This window comes from Syngnathus leptorhynchus, chromosome 2 (genome assembly GCF_054491065.1).
Source record: "Syngnathus leptorhynchus isolate UIUO chromosome 2, UIUO_Slep, whole genome shotgun sequence".
In the NCBI taxonomy this organism is placed as follows: Eukaryota; Metazoa; Chordata; class Actinopteri; order Syngnathiformes; family Syngnathidae; genus Syngnathus; species Syngnathus leptorhynchus.
This window is the reverse complement of record NC_141196.1, coordinates 3,742,839-3,761,169: the sequence shown is the minus strand read 5'-3', so window position 1 is coordinate 3,761,169 and position 18,331 is coordinate 3,742,839. Positions and strand designations below refer to the sequence as shown.

The 18,331-nt window shown below is 42.2% G+C and overlaps 1 protein-coding gene across 2 annotated transcripts in view; it reads left to right on the top strand.

Annotated features, from left to right (window-relative positions):
• The window catches only part of ppargc1a (peroxisome proliferator-activated receptor gamma, coactivator 1 alpha), a 147,851-nt gene that overhangs the window by 40,642 nt on the left and 88,878 nt on the right, over nt 1–18,331 (top strand). The window lies entirely within an intron of this gene.

Genomic DNA, 18,331 nt, shown 5'->3' with positions numbered 1-18,331 from the left:
GATCCCGATTATTGCGGCGTCTAAACTCTGCACCCCCTTTGTGACAAAGCCATTAGCTGGCTGTCATGCTCGCCGGCATGCGAGAACTAATACTAATACACTGGCTGCAGCTCACGTTCACATACGGGATTAGAGACGTCACTGTGGCGTTGACCTCGGATACGTTAAGAGCAAATGCAAATAGCGTAAAATCTGCATTTTTTTTTTCCCACCACCTCCTCTTTGTGAAATCATTAGATTTTAAGCATTCTGGGTTTGTTAAGTGTTGATACACTGTAGACGTTTGGAAAATGAAGGCAGAGTGGCACCAGATGGGTGACCTTTGACCCCTTGCTTTAAATGTTGTACAAAAAGCTGGTAGAAAAGGAGCAGTTGCAAGTAATCAGCCATCCTTTGCAAGTGGGAAGGAACTCAAGGATGGAGACTTTAAAAATAAAAGGTTGGTTGGGGGAAAGGTTAGATACTGGCATTGCAATTGTTAGAATCCCACCAGACTCTTCTTCTTTCCGTTCTGGCAAAAGCCTTATCTCTGGCATGCTGCATCAGCGTTATTGTGGCACCTAATCCACTTTTGCCAGTGACCTAACAGCTTGGTTGCGCTAGGAGGCTCCCCGTACAAACTACAATATGTCATCAGTATATATATATATATATATATATATATATATATATATATATATATATATATATATATATATATATATATATATATATATATTAAATATAAAATATATATATTAAATATAAAATATATATATTAAATATAAAATATAATAATATAATGTGATACATGAGTTATAATATAATATAATATAATATAATATAATATAATATAATGTGCATGCACACACACACACACACACACACACACACACACACACACACACACACACACACACACACACACACACACACACACACACACACACACACACACACACACAAGCCCGTCTTCCCCCTGCGCTGAATGTTTAAATAAAAGTTCACAGTAGCAGCAGGGGGAGCCCTTGAGCAAATAAGAGCAAAAGTGAGTTTCAGAGGCTTTGAAGTCATGCAATGAGGTAAACAACATCTCAGCCATGTGCTAGTCCTCGTTTGCCAGCATTTTTAGCATCTTTCTCCGCCACCGGTGTGGCAAACATCTCCGCAGGCTGCTGTCCAAGCCCCCTCTGGAGGGCCGGGGAATTGGTTTCACTAACAAAGCCGTTTTCACAGTTTGTTGTGCCGCTCATGAATATTCATGGGTCCTCGGTTGGGTTTCTGCTATTTCATTCCAGTCTGTAAACTGGAGCTGCGTTGTCTTTGACGCGCAGGGACTCGGAGGAGCCCTTGAGTGCTAATTCCCTTGATTCCATTTGTCCAAAAGCAAATATCAACTGGGGCTCTCCTTTCCCATTGGTGAGAGCATCACACGACCTTAAATGCTTCTTTATTTTTTACTCAATCGACAGTTTATCTGAAACTTGAAACTTCATCTTGCAACGCAAATTAAAAAAAAGTGACACTTTATAAATTTGCAAGCTCTTTATTATTATTATTATTTATTGATTTTTATCTGTTCTTATTATTATTTATTATTTACAGTCTTAAAAATATTTTCACTGGGATGGGAGAATCTCAATCTGAACTGTGTGGTTTTGAGCAGGATGCTTTTAGCGTGCTGTTTTAGTTTCACTTTCTCTTTCTCACTCTTCCTATTCTGATAGCTATAGAGTTCCCTCCATTACCTTCAGACGTTTTTAGTCGGGGATTAGCGTAGCATTAACAGCTTACACTGCTTTCCTCTGTTGGTCTTGCACTTTTTTTAGTCTTTTTTTTAAGAGTACAAGGCAATGCTTTTTTTTTGCACCCAGAGTCGGGAAATAAAAAATGAAGAGTTACACATTTCAGGATATTCAGCTGAGGGGGCTGGTGGCACAAGCCCTTATTCCAGCCCCCTTAACCCCCCCACCCCCACCCCGAGGACTAAACCAGCGTCTGATGTTGATTTAGCTGTAGTAGAACGCCGCTTATTCCCGGCACAGCCGCGGAATCGAGTTATAAGAGCGTCACATTCGTTCGCCGGGTCTCCGAAGAGCGGCAAAGTGACAGAAGACTGAATAAGGAAAAAAAAAAATTTTTATTTGGATTGAGGCGCCGCAATAAAGAGGGAGAGCGGTGACACATTTATTCTTTACACACCCGCCGACTCTATTGATTTTTCAGACTTTTCTTCTTGAATGGGCCGAATAAATATTCATCGAGTAGATGGAGGTTGACCCGTGGCGTCATTCCCGTCCAGTCCAAGAACACCTCCACAGAAAGCTGTAACGTTATTGACGCGCATTTAGGCACCATTGCCTCTTAGCTGCCCTATTATCAACATTCAATTGATTCCCTTTCGACAACATGGACACAATTTGACATTTTCGGAGCTGACACGGTGAAAGTAACTCAACGTATTTACAGATAAACTTTTCCTTGGGGCTTCTGGGCACAAGCGTGGCACTGGAGCATGACAAAACAGAAAGAAAAAAAAAAGACTCCCTAAGCCGTCATCGCGCCACTAAAAAACTTTCTTCACCTCTTAATTTCACTTGAAGGGCTGCCACGTGTCCAACAACCTTCACTGAGAACTTTTAAGGTCATCCGTGACTAAAGGAATGAGAAAAGGAGGATTGTGGCACAGTTTAGCAATATCGAGGGTCCGGAGATAGAATCTTAGATCCGCTGACAACTTTTGGAACAAATAGCCAAGAGAAAGCAGCCATTGTTTTGGAACGAATACAAGTCATCCCTCGCTACTTCACATTTCACTTGTTACGAGTTCACTACAGCAGATATGATCATAATTATATTTAGAATTATTCATTACTGTATATTGTTATTAAAAAAAATAGTGACAAAATACAATAAGCACATTCTTAGGTGACCTTCCGAACAACTGACACATTCTTCACATTACAAACACGGCGGCGAAAAGTTTAGCTAGCTAACAGCCAGCTAGCTCACTTTTGCGTCACTCAGAAGGACAGCCTTTTCAGTCCAAAATAATTCGTTTGGTATTTGGTATTATTTTGACAGCATATTGTTCCTTTAATGACTTTATTGACTCTTGAAATCTAAGTTAATAGCAAACTGAGTAAAAACAAAAACCACACACACTCATCAATGTATTTAAATAAAATGTTCCATAAAGTAGCATTAAAGACGTCAATATTTGTTAAGTTTGCCAATTTAGCCCTAAGTAAAAAAATAAGAATTATAAAGAGACACATGAGTCAGTCATCCTTAATTTCATTTTTGCCAAAGGATATTTGGAATACTTCAAAGGGCAAGAAATACAAATTGTGAGTCACAAAGCTGCCTCAAATTCTTCTTCCTGTTATTTGCACTCTTTTCAGGCCGCTCACGTATTATTTGTTGACTGCAATGTTCCTCGCATGACTCACTTGTGTTACTTGTCGCCAGGCAGACAGCCGGACAATGTGCATATTTTTCTGCCGCCTTAGCAGTCGTCGTAGCACCTCGCGTTGCATTCTCACGTTTCAATTGAGTCCGAGCAGAAGGTCTCCCTCGACAACCACCCTCGTGTCTTTTCGTAGCTCTGCATCCGGTTTCAAAGGCAGCACGAGAGTCACTATCACATAGCCAATAAAAGGCCACCTGTTCCAGTGTGCCAATATAATCCATGGGGCCCCCCTCGCACACAATTCCTCCAGTGTCACGTTCCATCGAGCCGGCCGGGGCTTTGTGGCAAAAGTCGGGAGAAATTGTTAATGTGGAGTGTGACCATTTTACGGCGGTGGTCCAGCTGACACGACTGTCGTCGCTCTGTTAACGTTCGTGGGTCAGTTTGACCGCTTCTGGAATCGTTTCACTGGGTCATTTTGACCCAATAACATTTAATTGCTGTTAAATTCTCGTTTTTGCCCTTTGGTTCACATTATGGAATATAAAGAACAGTCAACTGTCATTGGGTCATTTTGACCATGGTTATGTTTAATCATCAGAAAGGAAATAAAACAAAAATCCCAAATATCTTTTTTTATTTTTATACCTGTCTTTACTCCAGTAGATACTTGTTTAAAATGGGTCAATATGACCCGTGACAGCCACAGAGTTGTTGTTTTTTCTCCTTTTGGTGCATGTCCAAACATAACCGATAGAAATTCTTGAATCTTGAATGTTCTTGAATAGAAAGGACAGACCTTTGTATTCCATTTCAAGCCAGCTATCCCGTTTTTTTTCTGGTGGATGCATTCCCAACGAGCGCATTTTTCCGTCACGCCACCCCTCCTCTTCCCCCCCCCCCACCCCTCCGCAAGGTGCCCGATATTGCACACGGCAAATACATATTTCACAAACAACTACTTAGATTCATCTTTCAGGGTGTTGAATCAGCTTGTCGCAGTTTAATTCGCTTTTTCTCTGCGGGCACTTTTTGGAGTGCTGTTGAAGTGTACCAAATTGAGATATAGATTTTTCTGTCTCTTTGAGCGAGGAATAAGATCACTTTGAAGAGGCGGTGTTAGGGATCACATGTGTTTAGCTGGAGAATGGCTTTTGCGCCCCCCCACCCCCACACCCTCCCTCAACACACTCACCCACTGCAATGTACACACTCCCCCCCCCCCCCTCCCCATGGGGACTCCATCGCAACAACACAGATTGATGTGCACTTATCTGGCAACTCAATGATGATCTCTATCAGTGCTTGCTCGCACTTCATATTCACTGCATATTTTAATCACAAATCATATGCAAATCTTGAAAAAAAAAATATTGAACTGATGCCCACCAACGTAATCATAAAAAAATTAAATATGATCCTCACTCGCAGGGATTTTTTTTGTAGATCAATATCAGAAATCAGACCATTAAGCTCCCCTGAAAGCGATCGATATGTTATTATTTTTCATGTGCTGACTGTATTTAATACCCTCTATTAATATTTGCCCTCCGTGAGCCAGCCAGGAAGCTATTCACCAGTTTTGTCTGAGGTCCTCCAGGATTACTTGCAAGTTCTTCATGATGAATATTTCCTCATTGCTTATATATTTTGAGAAATTGGAGGTTAATGGGATGTTGACTCAAATGTACTGACTGAAACCTCCCATTCTGCTGTGGGTCAAATTGACCCATGAAAATAGATGGTAATGGTTTGTAATTTAGTTAATCAGAAACATTTATGTTGAGTTTTTTTCCTTGAGCAATTCATCTAAATATGATGACATTCACCTCAAAAACTCACATTTCATCTTCATTATACTGCCTTACAGTTTGTATTGCCACAGTTATTTTGAAAAAGCATTTTGCTTCTTTCTTTATAAAGTAACTTGAAAAACACTGATTATTGAGTTTCAAAGTGTAATATTAACGAAAATACATGCGTCATCAGATACCTAACACAATATAAGGCCTAATTTCGTGTAAATTAGCTAAACTAACAAAGCAAGGCCATTAGTTTAGTATGCTAGCTTAGCACTAAGGCAATTTAACTGAAAAAACTCAACAATTGTACACATGCAAAATGATGAACTTCACACACGCTTCCTATCTTTGCGAATAGAAATACCGAAATACAGGTAGTTCTGACTTAAATAACGACATCACTCTCAATACCGAAACACATATGTACAGTAGCAATAACATCCATTGTAAAATGTCTTATTTGAATTCAAAACACTTTCATAGAGGACGACAGAAACCGGAGAATATTTCCTGCTGAGAGGTTGAAATTCAGAGGACATACACACAAGGTCTTCAAAATGATTAATTAATCTGATAATCGATTAATTGTTAATTAATCATCTCTAGTTAAGTTTGCTTTGTCATCTAAATATATGATTAATACTTACCTCAGTGGAACCGTAGGGGGGGAGCCCTACCAAAAAAAAAAAAAACGCCCTTACGGCGGCTTTAAGGATTAAAAATGGGATGCCCTTGATACGATATTGCTGATGATGTGAGGTTAACGGCGTCAAAGAACATAAACGTCCCTTTAGCGTTAACTTATAGTGTTGACGTGATGTACGTGTGACATCCCGTGTTGTTCTTTCATCTTTATGGGAGATGGCAGCGGGGATCAAATGCGCCTTTAAATCTCCCGCCCGTAAAACACTTGATGTATGCCAACACCGGCGACGCACCGGAGCGATTGTACGCCGAACCCCCAGAATGTATGTCAGGAATTAGGCGCTAATACTCATTTTAATACAAATGAGCTTCTTCATAATGATGTGAAGGATCCCAGTAGCACACAGTTGGGAGCCAGAGAATGGAAGGGGGGCCCAGTTAGCAAGCCACGGCACGGTGATAAATCATCTGTAATTAAACACGTTGCAAGTGTACAGGCCACGGCAGGGGGGGGGGGGGGGTTGGACCTGCTCCCCCGTTCCTGGTGGTCCGCCGTTTGTCTACATTTCAAATTGGACGAGGCCCTATCCTATCGGAGCCGTTAAGTCCGAGTCGCGGTGGCTGTAACGGACTTTTTACGAGTTAGGGAGATTATTATCCCGTTTTTTCGTTTTTCCGTTAATGGTGCAGATGAAGGCTGAACATGGGGCATTAGCCAAAGAGGCTGTAGAATTGAAGGCTGTGGACTTGCTTGTAAATCACAAAGAACTGAGAAAGGGGATTGGAGATAACTGCAAATGTCTCAACTTAAAAAAAAAAAAAACTGCAATGTGACTGGAAGCAATAATAGCCAAGAATTACCTCGAAGCCCTTTGAGACTTGCAGTCCCCATTTTGATGTCCTTCATAGCAGCAACAGAAGAGCGTGAGCGACTCGACGGAGGGTTTATGGCCCCGATCGCAGTCGCCCTCCCGGCGGATGTTCATTATGTGGTCACATTTATGATGTCCCTTAGTCGAGGCCAATATCGCTCATATATTTTCAACTATATGAGGCCGTTTGGGGAAAGTGACGCTCTTTGAGAGACAGTCAAATTGCCTCCCACAATCCGAATCCTTTCGGGCTAAGGCTAACACGCTAACCCGGCAGCATGCTAGTGCTCCATGGATGTTAGCATGAATTGCCTAATGCCGCTCAAAGAACATTTACATGAGTTGTTTGATACCGCTTTTTTCAGACCAGTACGATACTGTCATTGTTTTAATCGTTATTGACTAACTCAATGTCATATTTTTTTTCCTCCGCGGCCCAAAACCTGGTATCGTCGGTACTCGGGCATAGCCGGTTCAAATTTACGTATTGTGTATTCTCATGTTTCTAATCCTCTTCCAGATATGATGAGGTTATGAGAATAGTCTTGTTTGACGTAAGAAAGAAAGTCATCTTTACAAGAACAAATCCGTATTCTTCTACGTCCAACTTTAATAAGGGATCAAAGTCGCACCTTTTATTATCTCTGAAGAAAATACACTTTTCTTGAATGAATAGCGTTTTATCGGTCAAACTCTAGAGTGTAACTTTTTAAGAATGTTTGAAGAGCTAGAGGAGAACAGAAGGCGGCTCGACGCGCTCTGATCGTGTCGGCGTCGGCAGGATTGCGGAAAAGCCTTAATTGGGGAGCATCGGGTTATCAGGCTTAGGAGCAAATCTTCATAGAAGTAATCAAACCTTGATGAATTCAAGTAAGCAGCTAAGCCTTCGCGTTCGGCCGCCATTCAACTAACCCCCCCCGTAGCTTAGCCCCGTAGCTTTCCGTCGATAACAACGGACAAACAAACCAACAAAAAACTCACGATAAAAACACAAATCCCAACGTTGTTAGCGTCAGCATATGAGCTGGTCACTTGAAAATGCAGACGCTGACCAAAAAAACCCAAAATGAAAATGCAATCAACTGAGTACTTGGAAGCCTTTTTGGAGAGCACGTGGAGCTTGCGTGCTGATCTCCTTGGCAAAATTGTCTTTGGCATCTTAACCGGGCTTGATTTCAAGCCTTGATTGACTCGATGAAGTCGGGACAATGGAGACTATTTTTGGCAAAGAACACCAACCGGTGTTTGAGTCTCGTTTGCTCCTTGTTTTGATTGGGCCGCACTTGTTCTGTTGTTTTACATGCCGGCTGCTCGCTAACAACTTTGCGATCATCGATTATTTGGTCAAGGAAGAACCCGAGTGATTTTTCCATGACATCAACTCGAGTGTGCTCAGGTAGATGTGGTAAAAATGACCCGTATATGCCCCACATGGCCTCAGTCAGCGCTCTATTTGTCTCAATTGTGATCCGCCATTTCCAAATTGAACTGCTCATTGTAACTTATAATTAACTCAGCCTGTCTGTATGCATCCGTTGTCTAAATTAATAACAATATTATTCCCGCAGTTATTTTTTTTTTTGTGTGTGTGACAATTTTGGTCCTCCGGGACAAAGAAGTGAAGACTTCTTAAGTGCTTTAATGGCTTTCTATGCGACGCCTCAATTGTCAAACACTGTTTTCCAACTTGACGACAATAATAATGAAACCGCTCTCAGTTATTATTAACTAGTCAATACGTGCTTCTTGTCACCTTTCATTGCCCCTATGACAATAAAGTTTTACTCTATTGTATTCTTTAAAAAAAAAGTCAACTGTTGTTAACAAACTACTCCTGGTAGCGTATTATTAACTTCATCGCTCTGTATGCCCCCTTTTTTTTTTTTTAAATCTCAGAAGCCGGGGTTAAAGGTCATGGCTTTCGTGACTCCCCCCCTTTTTTTTTTGCTTTGGTTTCAACTCCGTTACCCAACGTTCTGAACTCTTTCATGAACTCCTGCACCCCAACCGCATCATTTCATTTCCTTTCTTCTCTCTTCCCTCTCAATTTCCCGTCTAATTTTCCCTCCTCTCTCTCTCTCTTTCTCTCTCTCTCTCTCTCACGCCCGCCGTGTGCGTTCCTCTGTTTTCCCCCTGTCAAGCTTTCCTCCCGCTCCGTGGCCACGTTTTGCCTCGTGTGGATATTAAGCTGTAACAGGCAACGTGCTCTGTTGCTCTCTGATGTATGTGTGACCTGCTTTCCGCCAGAGCCAATCTAGGCACCCGCCCTGCCTTTTTCTGGGTTAGAGTAGCAATACTCGCTTGCATCCTGCACTAAGTGTCAGGAAGGTGAGTGAGGGATTAGCCCTAATGGCCTTTGTTACGCTCTTACAGCTCATTTATTGCATTTTATATTATTTTAAGTAGCACATTTGTATCAGTGTATAGCCATTGCTAGCCTTCTGACATAAAGGCCGCCCAAAAGCTGGAAGTATCCATTATTTTGGTAGCCTCTATAGACTTGGACAAATGAAGCTAGAAAAGGTTAATGATGAAATGGAGATACAAATCCAAACAAACAATATTACATTTTAATTTGAAAAGAAAACAAATAGTGAAGCTTCTTACAGAGATGCCAACAGATGGCGGCAAAGTCGGTAAAGTAGTAATTAGTTTCGAGGAAGTATGTTGAGCAGAGTGTTGCTTGTATTGTTGGCGCAATTTTTTCTGATCACATATTCTGTTAGCCGTTTTTTAAAATGGAATCGTGATGAGTTTGGGATTATAGTTTTTGATGCATTCACGATTTCAACTATTACACTGGTGCTTACGATTATAATAAGAATTAGATTCAATTTAAAATTAGAATAAACAGTTTATTTAATGCTTCATCAATTTACTTCATCGTGCTGCTCCTTGTGGTGTGCCTGCCCTGGCCACCGGGAGGCAGTATAATACTGCACAGCACGGATTGTCAACCGGTGGTCCGTGGCCAAGTAGTGGTCCGTGGCCAAGTAGTGGTCCGTGGCAGTATTGCAGGTGGTCCGTGAATTTGGAAATGGATTTTCCTTCAACATTTTTAAAAATAAAATAGATTTATTATTTAGACTCGATTTATTTTCCAACTAATTTTTTGAATCATTTACCCATCCAAATGATGTCGAATGGAGCTGAGATTTCTAAGATAGCCATAGAGATGCAAAATAAAATAATATTCCGCCAAAGCAGTGGTCCCAGAGTTACTTCTTGGTTATAATGGTGGTCCCTTTGGACAAAACCAGTTGAAAACCTTTGCCGTACAGTGCAGCTACAAAGACGAATAGTCTTCTTCTGTGACTCAGTGTTGTTGTTTTTTTTTTTTTTGGAGGATAAAGAATTTTCATAGTCTTGTGTTCTCTTCATTTCCAACCCAGTGAACCTGGTTTGATTTTCGAATCACGCAACGCCACGTTGTTACTTTAAATGAAAATGCACACAGGCCAAATGTGGCACTAATATGACGAGGAGGAGGAATATGCTGCCTTTTGTTGTTGTGTTTGGCTCGTGTTGTTTATCCACACACTAAAGCGGGCGGCGGTTCATGCGAGGGTGAGTGCCCCGAGGCTGCAGGCAGATTTGGATCTCAAAACACCGCCAAGGTTCCCAAGCGACGGGTGGGGAAAAGCGTTTTGGGGCTCACTCGCCATCCACTTTGGCCTGAGAGTCGCTGACCTGTGATATTGGTTGGCCCTTTTTTTTTTTTGTCGTGCCTTTTCTTGGCCGTATTCACACTATTTCCCTTAAAGGCTATTTCAGGCCGCGCTCTCAGCTGTCTTCAAAAAAATGAAGCCCGGCCCCGAAGGGAAGAGCGACAGCAATTTGCACGAGAGCGAGGGGACGAGTTTGGCGGCCCGAGCGGCCGTGAAATACGGCCCCGGCGACGGTTATTGCGGTTGTAAAAGACGGCGACATAAAATACTAAACAGAGAGCGGCGGCGTCTATTTATGGAGCAGATAATCGGCGCATTAATCAGTGGCCGTCATTCGTCGCAAATGCTTTTTGCCCAGTCGCGGGCAGCTTTATGTGGCGCGGCGGTGCAACGTGTGATTGGCTGAGGCACAAACAAGGACCAACGATCACGTGATGTACGGAGGGACAATTTTAGGAAGGGCCCCAGCATGCAAGTGCTAAAATTACTCGAGTGTTTTCTCGTTAGTATTCCGGCATTTTCTGTCAACACTTTCAAAGTTGGTGGTCAATGACAATGATTGGTCCAAGAGTTTTTGAAGACTTTTCGGACTCTGATGGCAAAAATGTTGATGAGGAAGACAAAAAGAATTTTCCTGAAGCGATGGCATGGAAGGGGTTAAAGCAGCTCGCCATTATGCTGCATTGTTTCGCCTCCCTGACAATATCGCATCGCTCTCGCTCGCTCGCTCGCTCGCTCGCTCGCTCTCTCTCTCACGCTGTCTTTGTGTTGCTTGAGGCTTCATCGGGGCTAAATGGAATTTAATGGACCTCAAGTGATTGGTGTACTTCCACAAATAAAGTGTCCATTCATATGTTAACCAAACAAACACGTGTATTGTTTGCTGGAGTCACACTCATGCAAACTAAGGAGCTTATCTAAATGCATATTTTAAATGCATGAGGATTTATATAGACTGTGTGTATATGGTTTATATATCTATATATATATTATCTATATAAAAACTGGCAAAAGTTAAAAAAAATTATGTTGTTGGCAGATGCTGAATGTCGTAAGTCTAAAAAGTCATCTGTAAGTATCTAAGTCGCTTTTTCAAGGTGCCTGTGGCAAGACTGGCAGGAGATGAATCTGTTTGAAGCTCTCCCCCCCCGTTTCTCCAAATCTTCTTGTTTCACACGCGAGCATAAGCGATGCCTCTTAATTTGCGTCCAATTCATCGAGTTGCGCCCGATAAGGGAGGCAAAATGAAGCAAAAAGCCCTCCCTTCCTGTCGCGACTCCATTCTCTTTTCCAGCAGCGCTGCAGAATATAAATGCAAATACTACGGCGCTATTGGAGGCTCTCATTTAATGGAATCAATAATCATATGCAGAATGGCGGCAAGGGACGGAAAATTACCAGCAGGAATTTGATATACAGTACAAGTACGTGTTGTTGTTTACAATTGGCCCGCCCCCAAGGGCGACTACCCAAACTTCATTTGCCCCCGTCAGTCTCACGCTCCAAATAACACAAGGCTGTAAAATGGCCGAAAACGGCAACATAGACGCGACATCGTTTTTGTGAATGTAAATTGAATTTGAGAAAGAAGCTACCGTAAATTTCTCCACTGCTAAATCCACGCACAAAAAAGGAAAAATGGAAATGCAGATGGATTTAATAGCATATGTGGCTTTTCAATTATGTTATTTTGATTTCTTTTCATCTTCTGGGTAATTGTTTTGTGTAGTCTCATTTGTTATTTTATTAAATTCAGCGATAAAATTTGAATTGTTACGATTTATTGCTAACTTTTGAAACTTTCTATTTCATTTTTTTTACTTTTAGCATTTTTGATATTTTGAATTATGCAATTAATTGTTTGATTTTATCTCCTTTGGTTCAGCTAACTTCTTTAATCTTAATTTATTATTATTTATTTATTTTTTTCTTTCATTTTTTTATTTATTTTTTTAAAACCCTAATCTGAACCTCCAACCTTATTTTGAAGACCCAACCTTGCTTTGAAAGTTTAATTTAGAACCAGAACCCGAGTTTGAAAGCGTACTCTGGAATCCAAACTCTCGTTGATTCTCCAAAGAACAAAACGGCCCCTCATTAACGCCACACCTGGACAGAACCAAGGCCCTCCCCCAAGGAAAACATGCTGACTTGTCCTCAGCCACACACCAAAAATAGAAGGCGTTTTGTTGCATAAACACGGCAAGTCCGTGAGGCGAATCTCTTCGACTTCCTGCGGTTGATTTTCTTGTAATTTGTCTCATTGTTGTCGGCACAGCTGTTCTCATCCCAGTTGGCGATTATTCAAATGTATTCCTTTTTTGCGGAGGCCATCCGACCCAGTTCCCTCACGAGACTTTACCGTTTCAACACCGAGGCTTTTTTTTTTTTACTCGCAGTTGAACTCTGAACCTCGTTTTTATTGTTGGAACCTTTCTTTCAAGTTTATCCGTCATTTGGAGGGAAGATGTTTCTTTACGATGTGATTCAATAACAAATTTACGTACTCAAGCTCTGACATCACTGTCAACAAAAAATTCCCAAGTGCCGTATCGACAGTCTTGTTTTCTGCAGTGTTCCACTCGTTTGTACCAGAAAATGGACAAGATGATCAACCAAAAGTAGTAAAGTTTAGAAAACTACTAAAACAGAAATTTGGGGTGGTGGTATGCATAGTAAGCAAAAGAGCTGAGATCAGCATTTCCTATCAAATGCCATGCAATATAATCCTGATGTTTTTGTTTTAAGGACCCTTAGAAATGTCCAAAGGAACCTAAAATGGCTGCTTCAGAACAAAATGGTTGACTTCCACTGTCTTTCTGGGAATTTGATGCTCTTCACAAGAGACCAGTTGATTGCCAGGCACATGTAAAGTGATGACCACTCATCTGGACCCCTTCGATTGGGTCGATCCGTCATCTGGACCCCTTTGATTGGATCGATCCGTCGCCAGGCGCTAATCGGACATCGCTTTTAATTCTACCTCTGCGATCTGGCGTGCTTCCCGATCCACCCTAATCTCCTTCATCATGTGCTATTTGATCAGGAATGACAGGTGGAAAACATTCAAGCGACTTTATTGAGAGTGAAGTCGGGGGGGGGGGGTCGGTGAGGGAGTCGTCAGCGGCCGATGGCAATCAGTCAGCCGACGAGCGCATCAGCATGCAGAGGCCGCTTTACAATATCGGAAAGATTTCCACAGGTGAAGGAAGTAACCTGGCATTACAGTGATCTCTCGCTACTTTGCGTTTCGTTTATCGCGGACTTTTTTTTCCCCAATTAAAAAAAGATTTAAAAGTCAAAACAAAACTTCTAAATTGAGAAAACGTGTCTAACCTTTAAGACAATGTAGTATTGCTCCAAATGTTCGTTTACATTCCTTTAGAAGTCCTTTTTCGATCGCGAATTAGCATCTTTCTGCTAACTCGTTAGCCTGCCCAGTACTTCTTATTGGTGACCGTACTTTGCGGATTCCATTTATCGCGGGTGGTTTTTGAAACCAATTATCCGCGATAAACGAGGGATTACTGTACTTAAATTTTGGCCCCAGTCGGGTTCTTGAACTTAACCCCATAGCTTTCTGGGTAAATGTGCAAAGACCCTTCCTGAGTAGATCAGTCCGGACTTTGTTCCCTGCAACACAGCGGTGATACATTTTTCCTCCGGGTGTATTATTCATATTTGACAGGAGTCCTAGCAGCGACTTGACAAAGTGCCCTTGGTGTGTCCGACTTAATGGTTCAAGTATGGACGCTTTGAACGTGGCCGGCAGAACTCTGCCAAGCGTGGCTCTCGTCCAGTTTCTCAAAGATGTCAGCGGGTATTAGCTTGAAGTACCGCTAAACACACAGTTAACAGTTAGCGCTATCGAGCTACGGGATGACTCAATTGTCTATTCCGTGGCAACCAAAACTCGTAATCCTCCATTTTCATGTTCTGTCCAATCTGCAGTTTTTGTGTTTTGTTAATGTTCCCATCAAGTTTGTTAAATTGCTTTTTAGCGTGATTACAGGGTAGGTGGGGAAGGGGAGGAAGCATGAGTGTTTTCTTTTCCTTCAAACTCATTTGCCATGCATGGGACAAAAGCGAAAAGGGATTTCAAGGACGAGATTTTCGACACGTCTGCTCTATTGATTGGTTAACGAGCCCGCATTCAGAGCCACTTCCGCATCGAGGGGCACGGACACAATGGAGCACATTTGCCCGCCGCACAATGTGGGCACGCGGCGGTCGAGAAAAGGGGGACGGGCACACGCTCGGGCACACTGCCAGGGTGGAGGACGACGCCAGGCGAGAGGACTGACAATTGGGAAAAGAGGCAATGTGGGGGACAACAACAAAAAGAAAAAGGAAAGGGAAATGTTTTTGGGGAAGCTGAGGTAAAACTTCAGTTAAGCCGATGTTGGACAATCTATTGCTTGGTGATCATTTTCTTTTACTTTTATCTGGATAGTGTTTTGCAAAAAGATACATTTAGGAAAGAAACTATTCAATTGGGTGGTTTTTAGCCTCCAAGTCAACAGGTGGCAGCATACTCTCAGAAAGTCATTAAAATACCTCAAAGTCATTTTTTCTATTGCTTGATAATAACAATAATAATAATAGTAATAATAATAAATCATTTTATAAAATAAAATTTATTTTATTTAGGAGATTTAGGACCATCTCGTCTTCCATCTCGTCCGACAAAATGGCAGACAACAAATAATCACAAGTACACAACATTTGCAGCTTTTTAAATCCTTTGCTCGACGCCATATTTGCCCTAGAAGACTGATCCTCGCTAATATTTACGAAAACAGTCCGAAGCATCTTAATTCCACAAATCATTCATCCATTCCCTAAAACGTTTGCAGACCACTTAAGTTGGGATGCCATCAAAAACTAGAAGCCACTGTTTTTTGTATTTCTTTGGGTTGCAGACATGACTAAAAACGCTCGCCCGGCGCGGCCTCGCTCTCTTTCTGTCGTCTCGTGGCTTTAAAAATACAGTCCGTCTTGCGCGTTTGCTTTCATCGCTTGTGACACCCTCCTTGTCGCTCGCGCGCGCCGGTTAGCCGCACTGTGTCGTCCTCGGCTCGACTAAGCTGTCTGCCCCCCCCCCCTCCTATTCCCTCCCAACTTGCCGCCTGTCTGTCTCTCGCTCGTCCTACCTGTCTTCTCCTGTATGGATCATTGCCTTTGCGTTTCTCTTTTCGCCATTCTCAGCCTGTCCCCGAAGATTTGCGGCGACCTGGCTGTTTGGTTTTAGCATCTGTCACGAGCTGTCTCGTCTCGTCACCCAGCCACCCTGATTTTTCTACTTTTATTATATTTTTCTCGATGAGTTTCTGCTCGGATAAAAGAGGGCCGATTACTTTCAGTCATTTGAGGTGTAACTTTGGAAAAAGTCTTCAAAAAGTTCATCCAGTTGTAAAATGCAGCCGATGGAGAGTGCTTTGCTTTCTTAACAGACACAAAAAAAAAAAAAAAAAAAACTGATTATCTCCAAATTGAACACGGATGACAGAAAAATGTTCAATTCAATTTCAATGCGTAGAATTTTTTTGTGGATGGATTATTTTCGGTTGAAAGTCCAATTGCAATCACTTGATGATCATATCTCCACCAATTGTGTTTGTTTTCATCTGGCCAGCCGGCAAGCACTCACCTCCGCCGCCGCCGCCTCGCTCCTGTACTCAGAAGTCATTTTCGTGGGCCGTAAAACATTGAGCTGTTAAATTTCTTTATGCGTCCCGCTCCGGCCTGCGGCCCTCGAGGTTTCCTGGTGCTTTTTAAATTGAATGATTGCCTGCAGCTCTTGGCTTGTTTAACCTCTGCAATGGCAGTGACTGTATTTTTAGAAGTTTTGCACCCCTCCCTCGTACCTGAAGTACGCCAAGTGTGTGACTAAGGAAGGAAGGACAGTTAGCTAAGGGGGGGTGGGGAGGGGGGGGGGGGGGTCTGGGATGGTTACTGCCTAGAGCTGTGCATGAGTGCAAGACAGCACGAGCGTTTGTGTGCATGCAAGCATGTGCATGTGACATGACTAGCGTTTTCCTTATTTATGACCCTCACCTCCATCCAGGCTACCAATTTGTCTGGAGCGGAGGGGAAAAAAAAAGCCCCCCCCCCCCCCCCGAAAAAGAAAAAAAAAAGGCAATTGGGCGATTCGGAGGTGAGCGCTGTTCTGCGCCCGTTACTTTTTATGCCATACTAAAGAAGAAGAGAGTGAAAGTGAACATCCTTCCTGTCTGGACTGACACCCCCCCCCCCCCCACACACACACACACACACAATTATTCAACTCTGACACAAGCGCCAATGACGAACATCTCACCACCTTGGTTGTACGCTAGAACTGCGGGCTGGCCAGTCGGGGTGCAGCAAAACAAGAGCGACAAATTACTTGACAGCTGCGTAAACATAAACACAGCTGCTCTCTGAGGTTGCTTACGGAGAATTAACATTACTTTGCATTACATCGCTTGCTTTGTTTTTTTTTTTTTTTAATTCAAGTGAAAGGGTTGAACATTCATTCATTCAAAAAAAATGCATAAAATCACATTCAAATTTAAGAAAGTCTAGCAATGTTCCTTTAATGACGTTAGCAATGAATTTAAATCGTCAAAATGATACATTTTGAAAACGGGGGGTGCTTGCTAACACAAGCCTCGCCCACTTCTGCCGGCCTTGGTATAGGAACTATTAATCTTGTCATAATAATATAATCTGAGTCCATTTTGGAAATAGTCAAGCTTGGTGCACTGGCGGAGCTGGGATTTTTTTTTCTCATGGGGGGGGGGGCTGAGATCTCAACAAAAAACATTTACAAACCCAAAAACTTTGTCAAAAATGTTGATAAAATATCTGTGTATGTTCCTTATGGGAGACAGGTAGAAATGTGGAAAAGAATTCCCGGAAAATTTTGAAAACAAGTTTATTTTCTGGCCTGGCATATTTCAGGTGGGGGGGCTCATGCCCCTTCGGCCCCCCCCCTAACACCACCGGTGGCTCGATTAACAATATGGCACCGGCGCCTGTAACTGTCCAGTCTTTACCTTGCCTTGACATTCACCAACAATATAGAATTATGATCAACATTTACCCGCAATGCTCCACCGACTTTTAATATGCAAAGTGTGCCGTTACATCCTCCATTTCAGCGATGCGGAATATTAGCGGACGAGCCAGGACGCCTCTTAGGCTGTTTTGTTTTCTCGGTGACACATGCAGAACTCTCCTTCAATGTTTACTTCGATATTTCCGCTTTGGGGTGTGTGCGTGTGTGCATTATATGAGTTCACCATGCACCTTACATTACTTGGGTACGCAATATATGAGAGTGCAAAGGAAAGCAACCCAGGCCACGCTTGTGATTCAATACGCACCCCCCGTGGACCGAGGCTTACGGGAGTGCATGTGCTGATGAAAAAGTAATGTAGTGTGTCTGCAAGGTACTGCTGGCTTTTCCCTCGTGCTTCCTGAACTCCAACAACTCATCTTCCACACTGGGCTGCCTTCCCTTCTTTTTTTTTTTTTTTTCCTATCTCTTATTTTTTTAAAATTGAAGCTAAAAACAGATCAGGGAAAAAAAATGCAGATCTTTCGGTTTTCACTTCATTCTGTAAAGTCAACCTCAGGTTTTTTTGTTTCCCCCCCCCCAAGTATAAATAAACCTATGATTATGAATATGGATCAAAAAGTCCCAAATGTTTTTTCATTTTGGAAATTGTTTTAGGGAAAGATGTTTGAATAAGCGTCCCTGGATTCCCAACATTATTTGCATCTTTTGGTCTGGAATAAACTAACAAAAGACAAAATATTATTACAAGAAATCAAGATGGGATAAATTAAATCTGGCCGTTGACTTGCAGTGCTGACGTGGCAAAGTTTTTGCTGCTCTAAAAAGTTTGCAAATTTATCAGAGTTTCTTCGCTCTTTACCGTATCTACATTTGGTATTGTGCTTTAA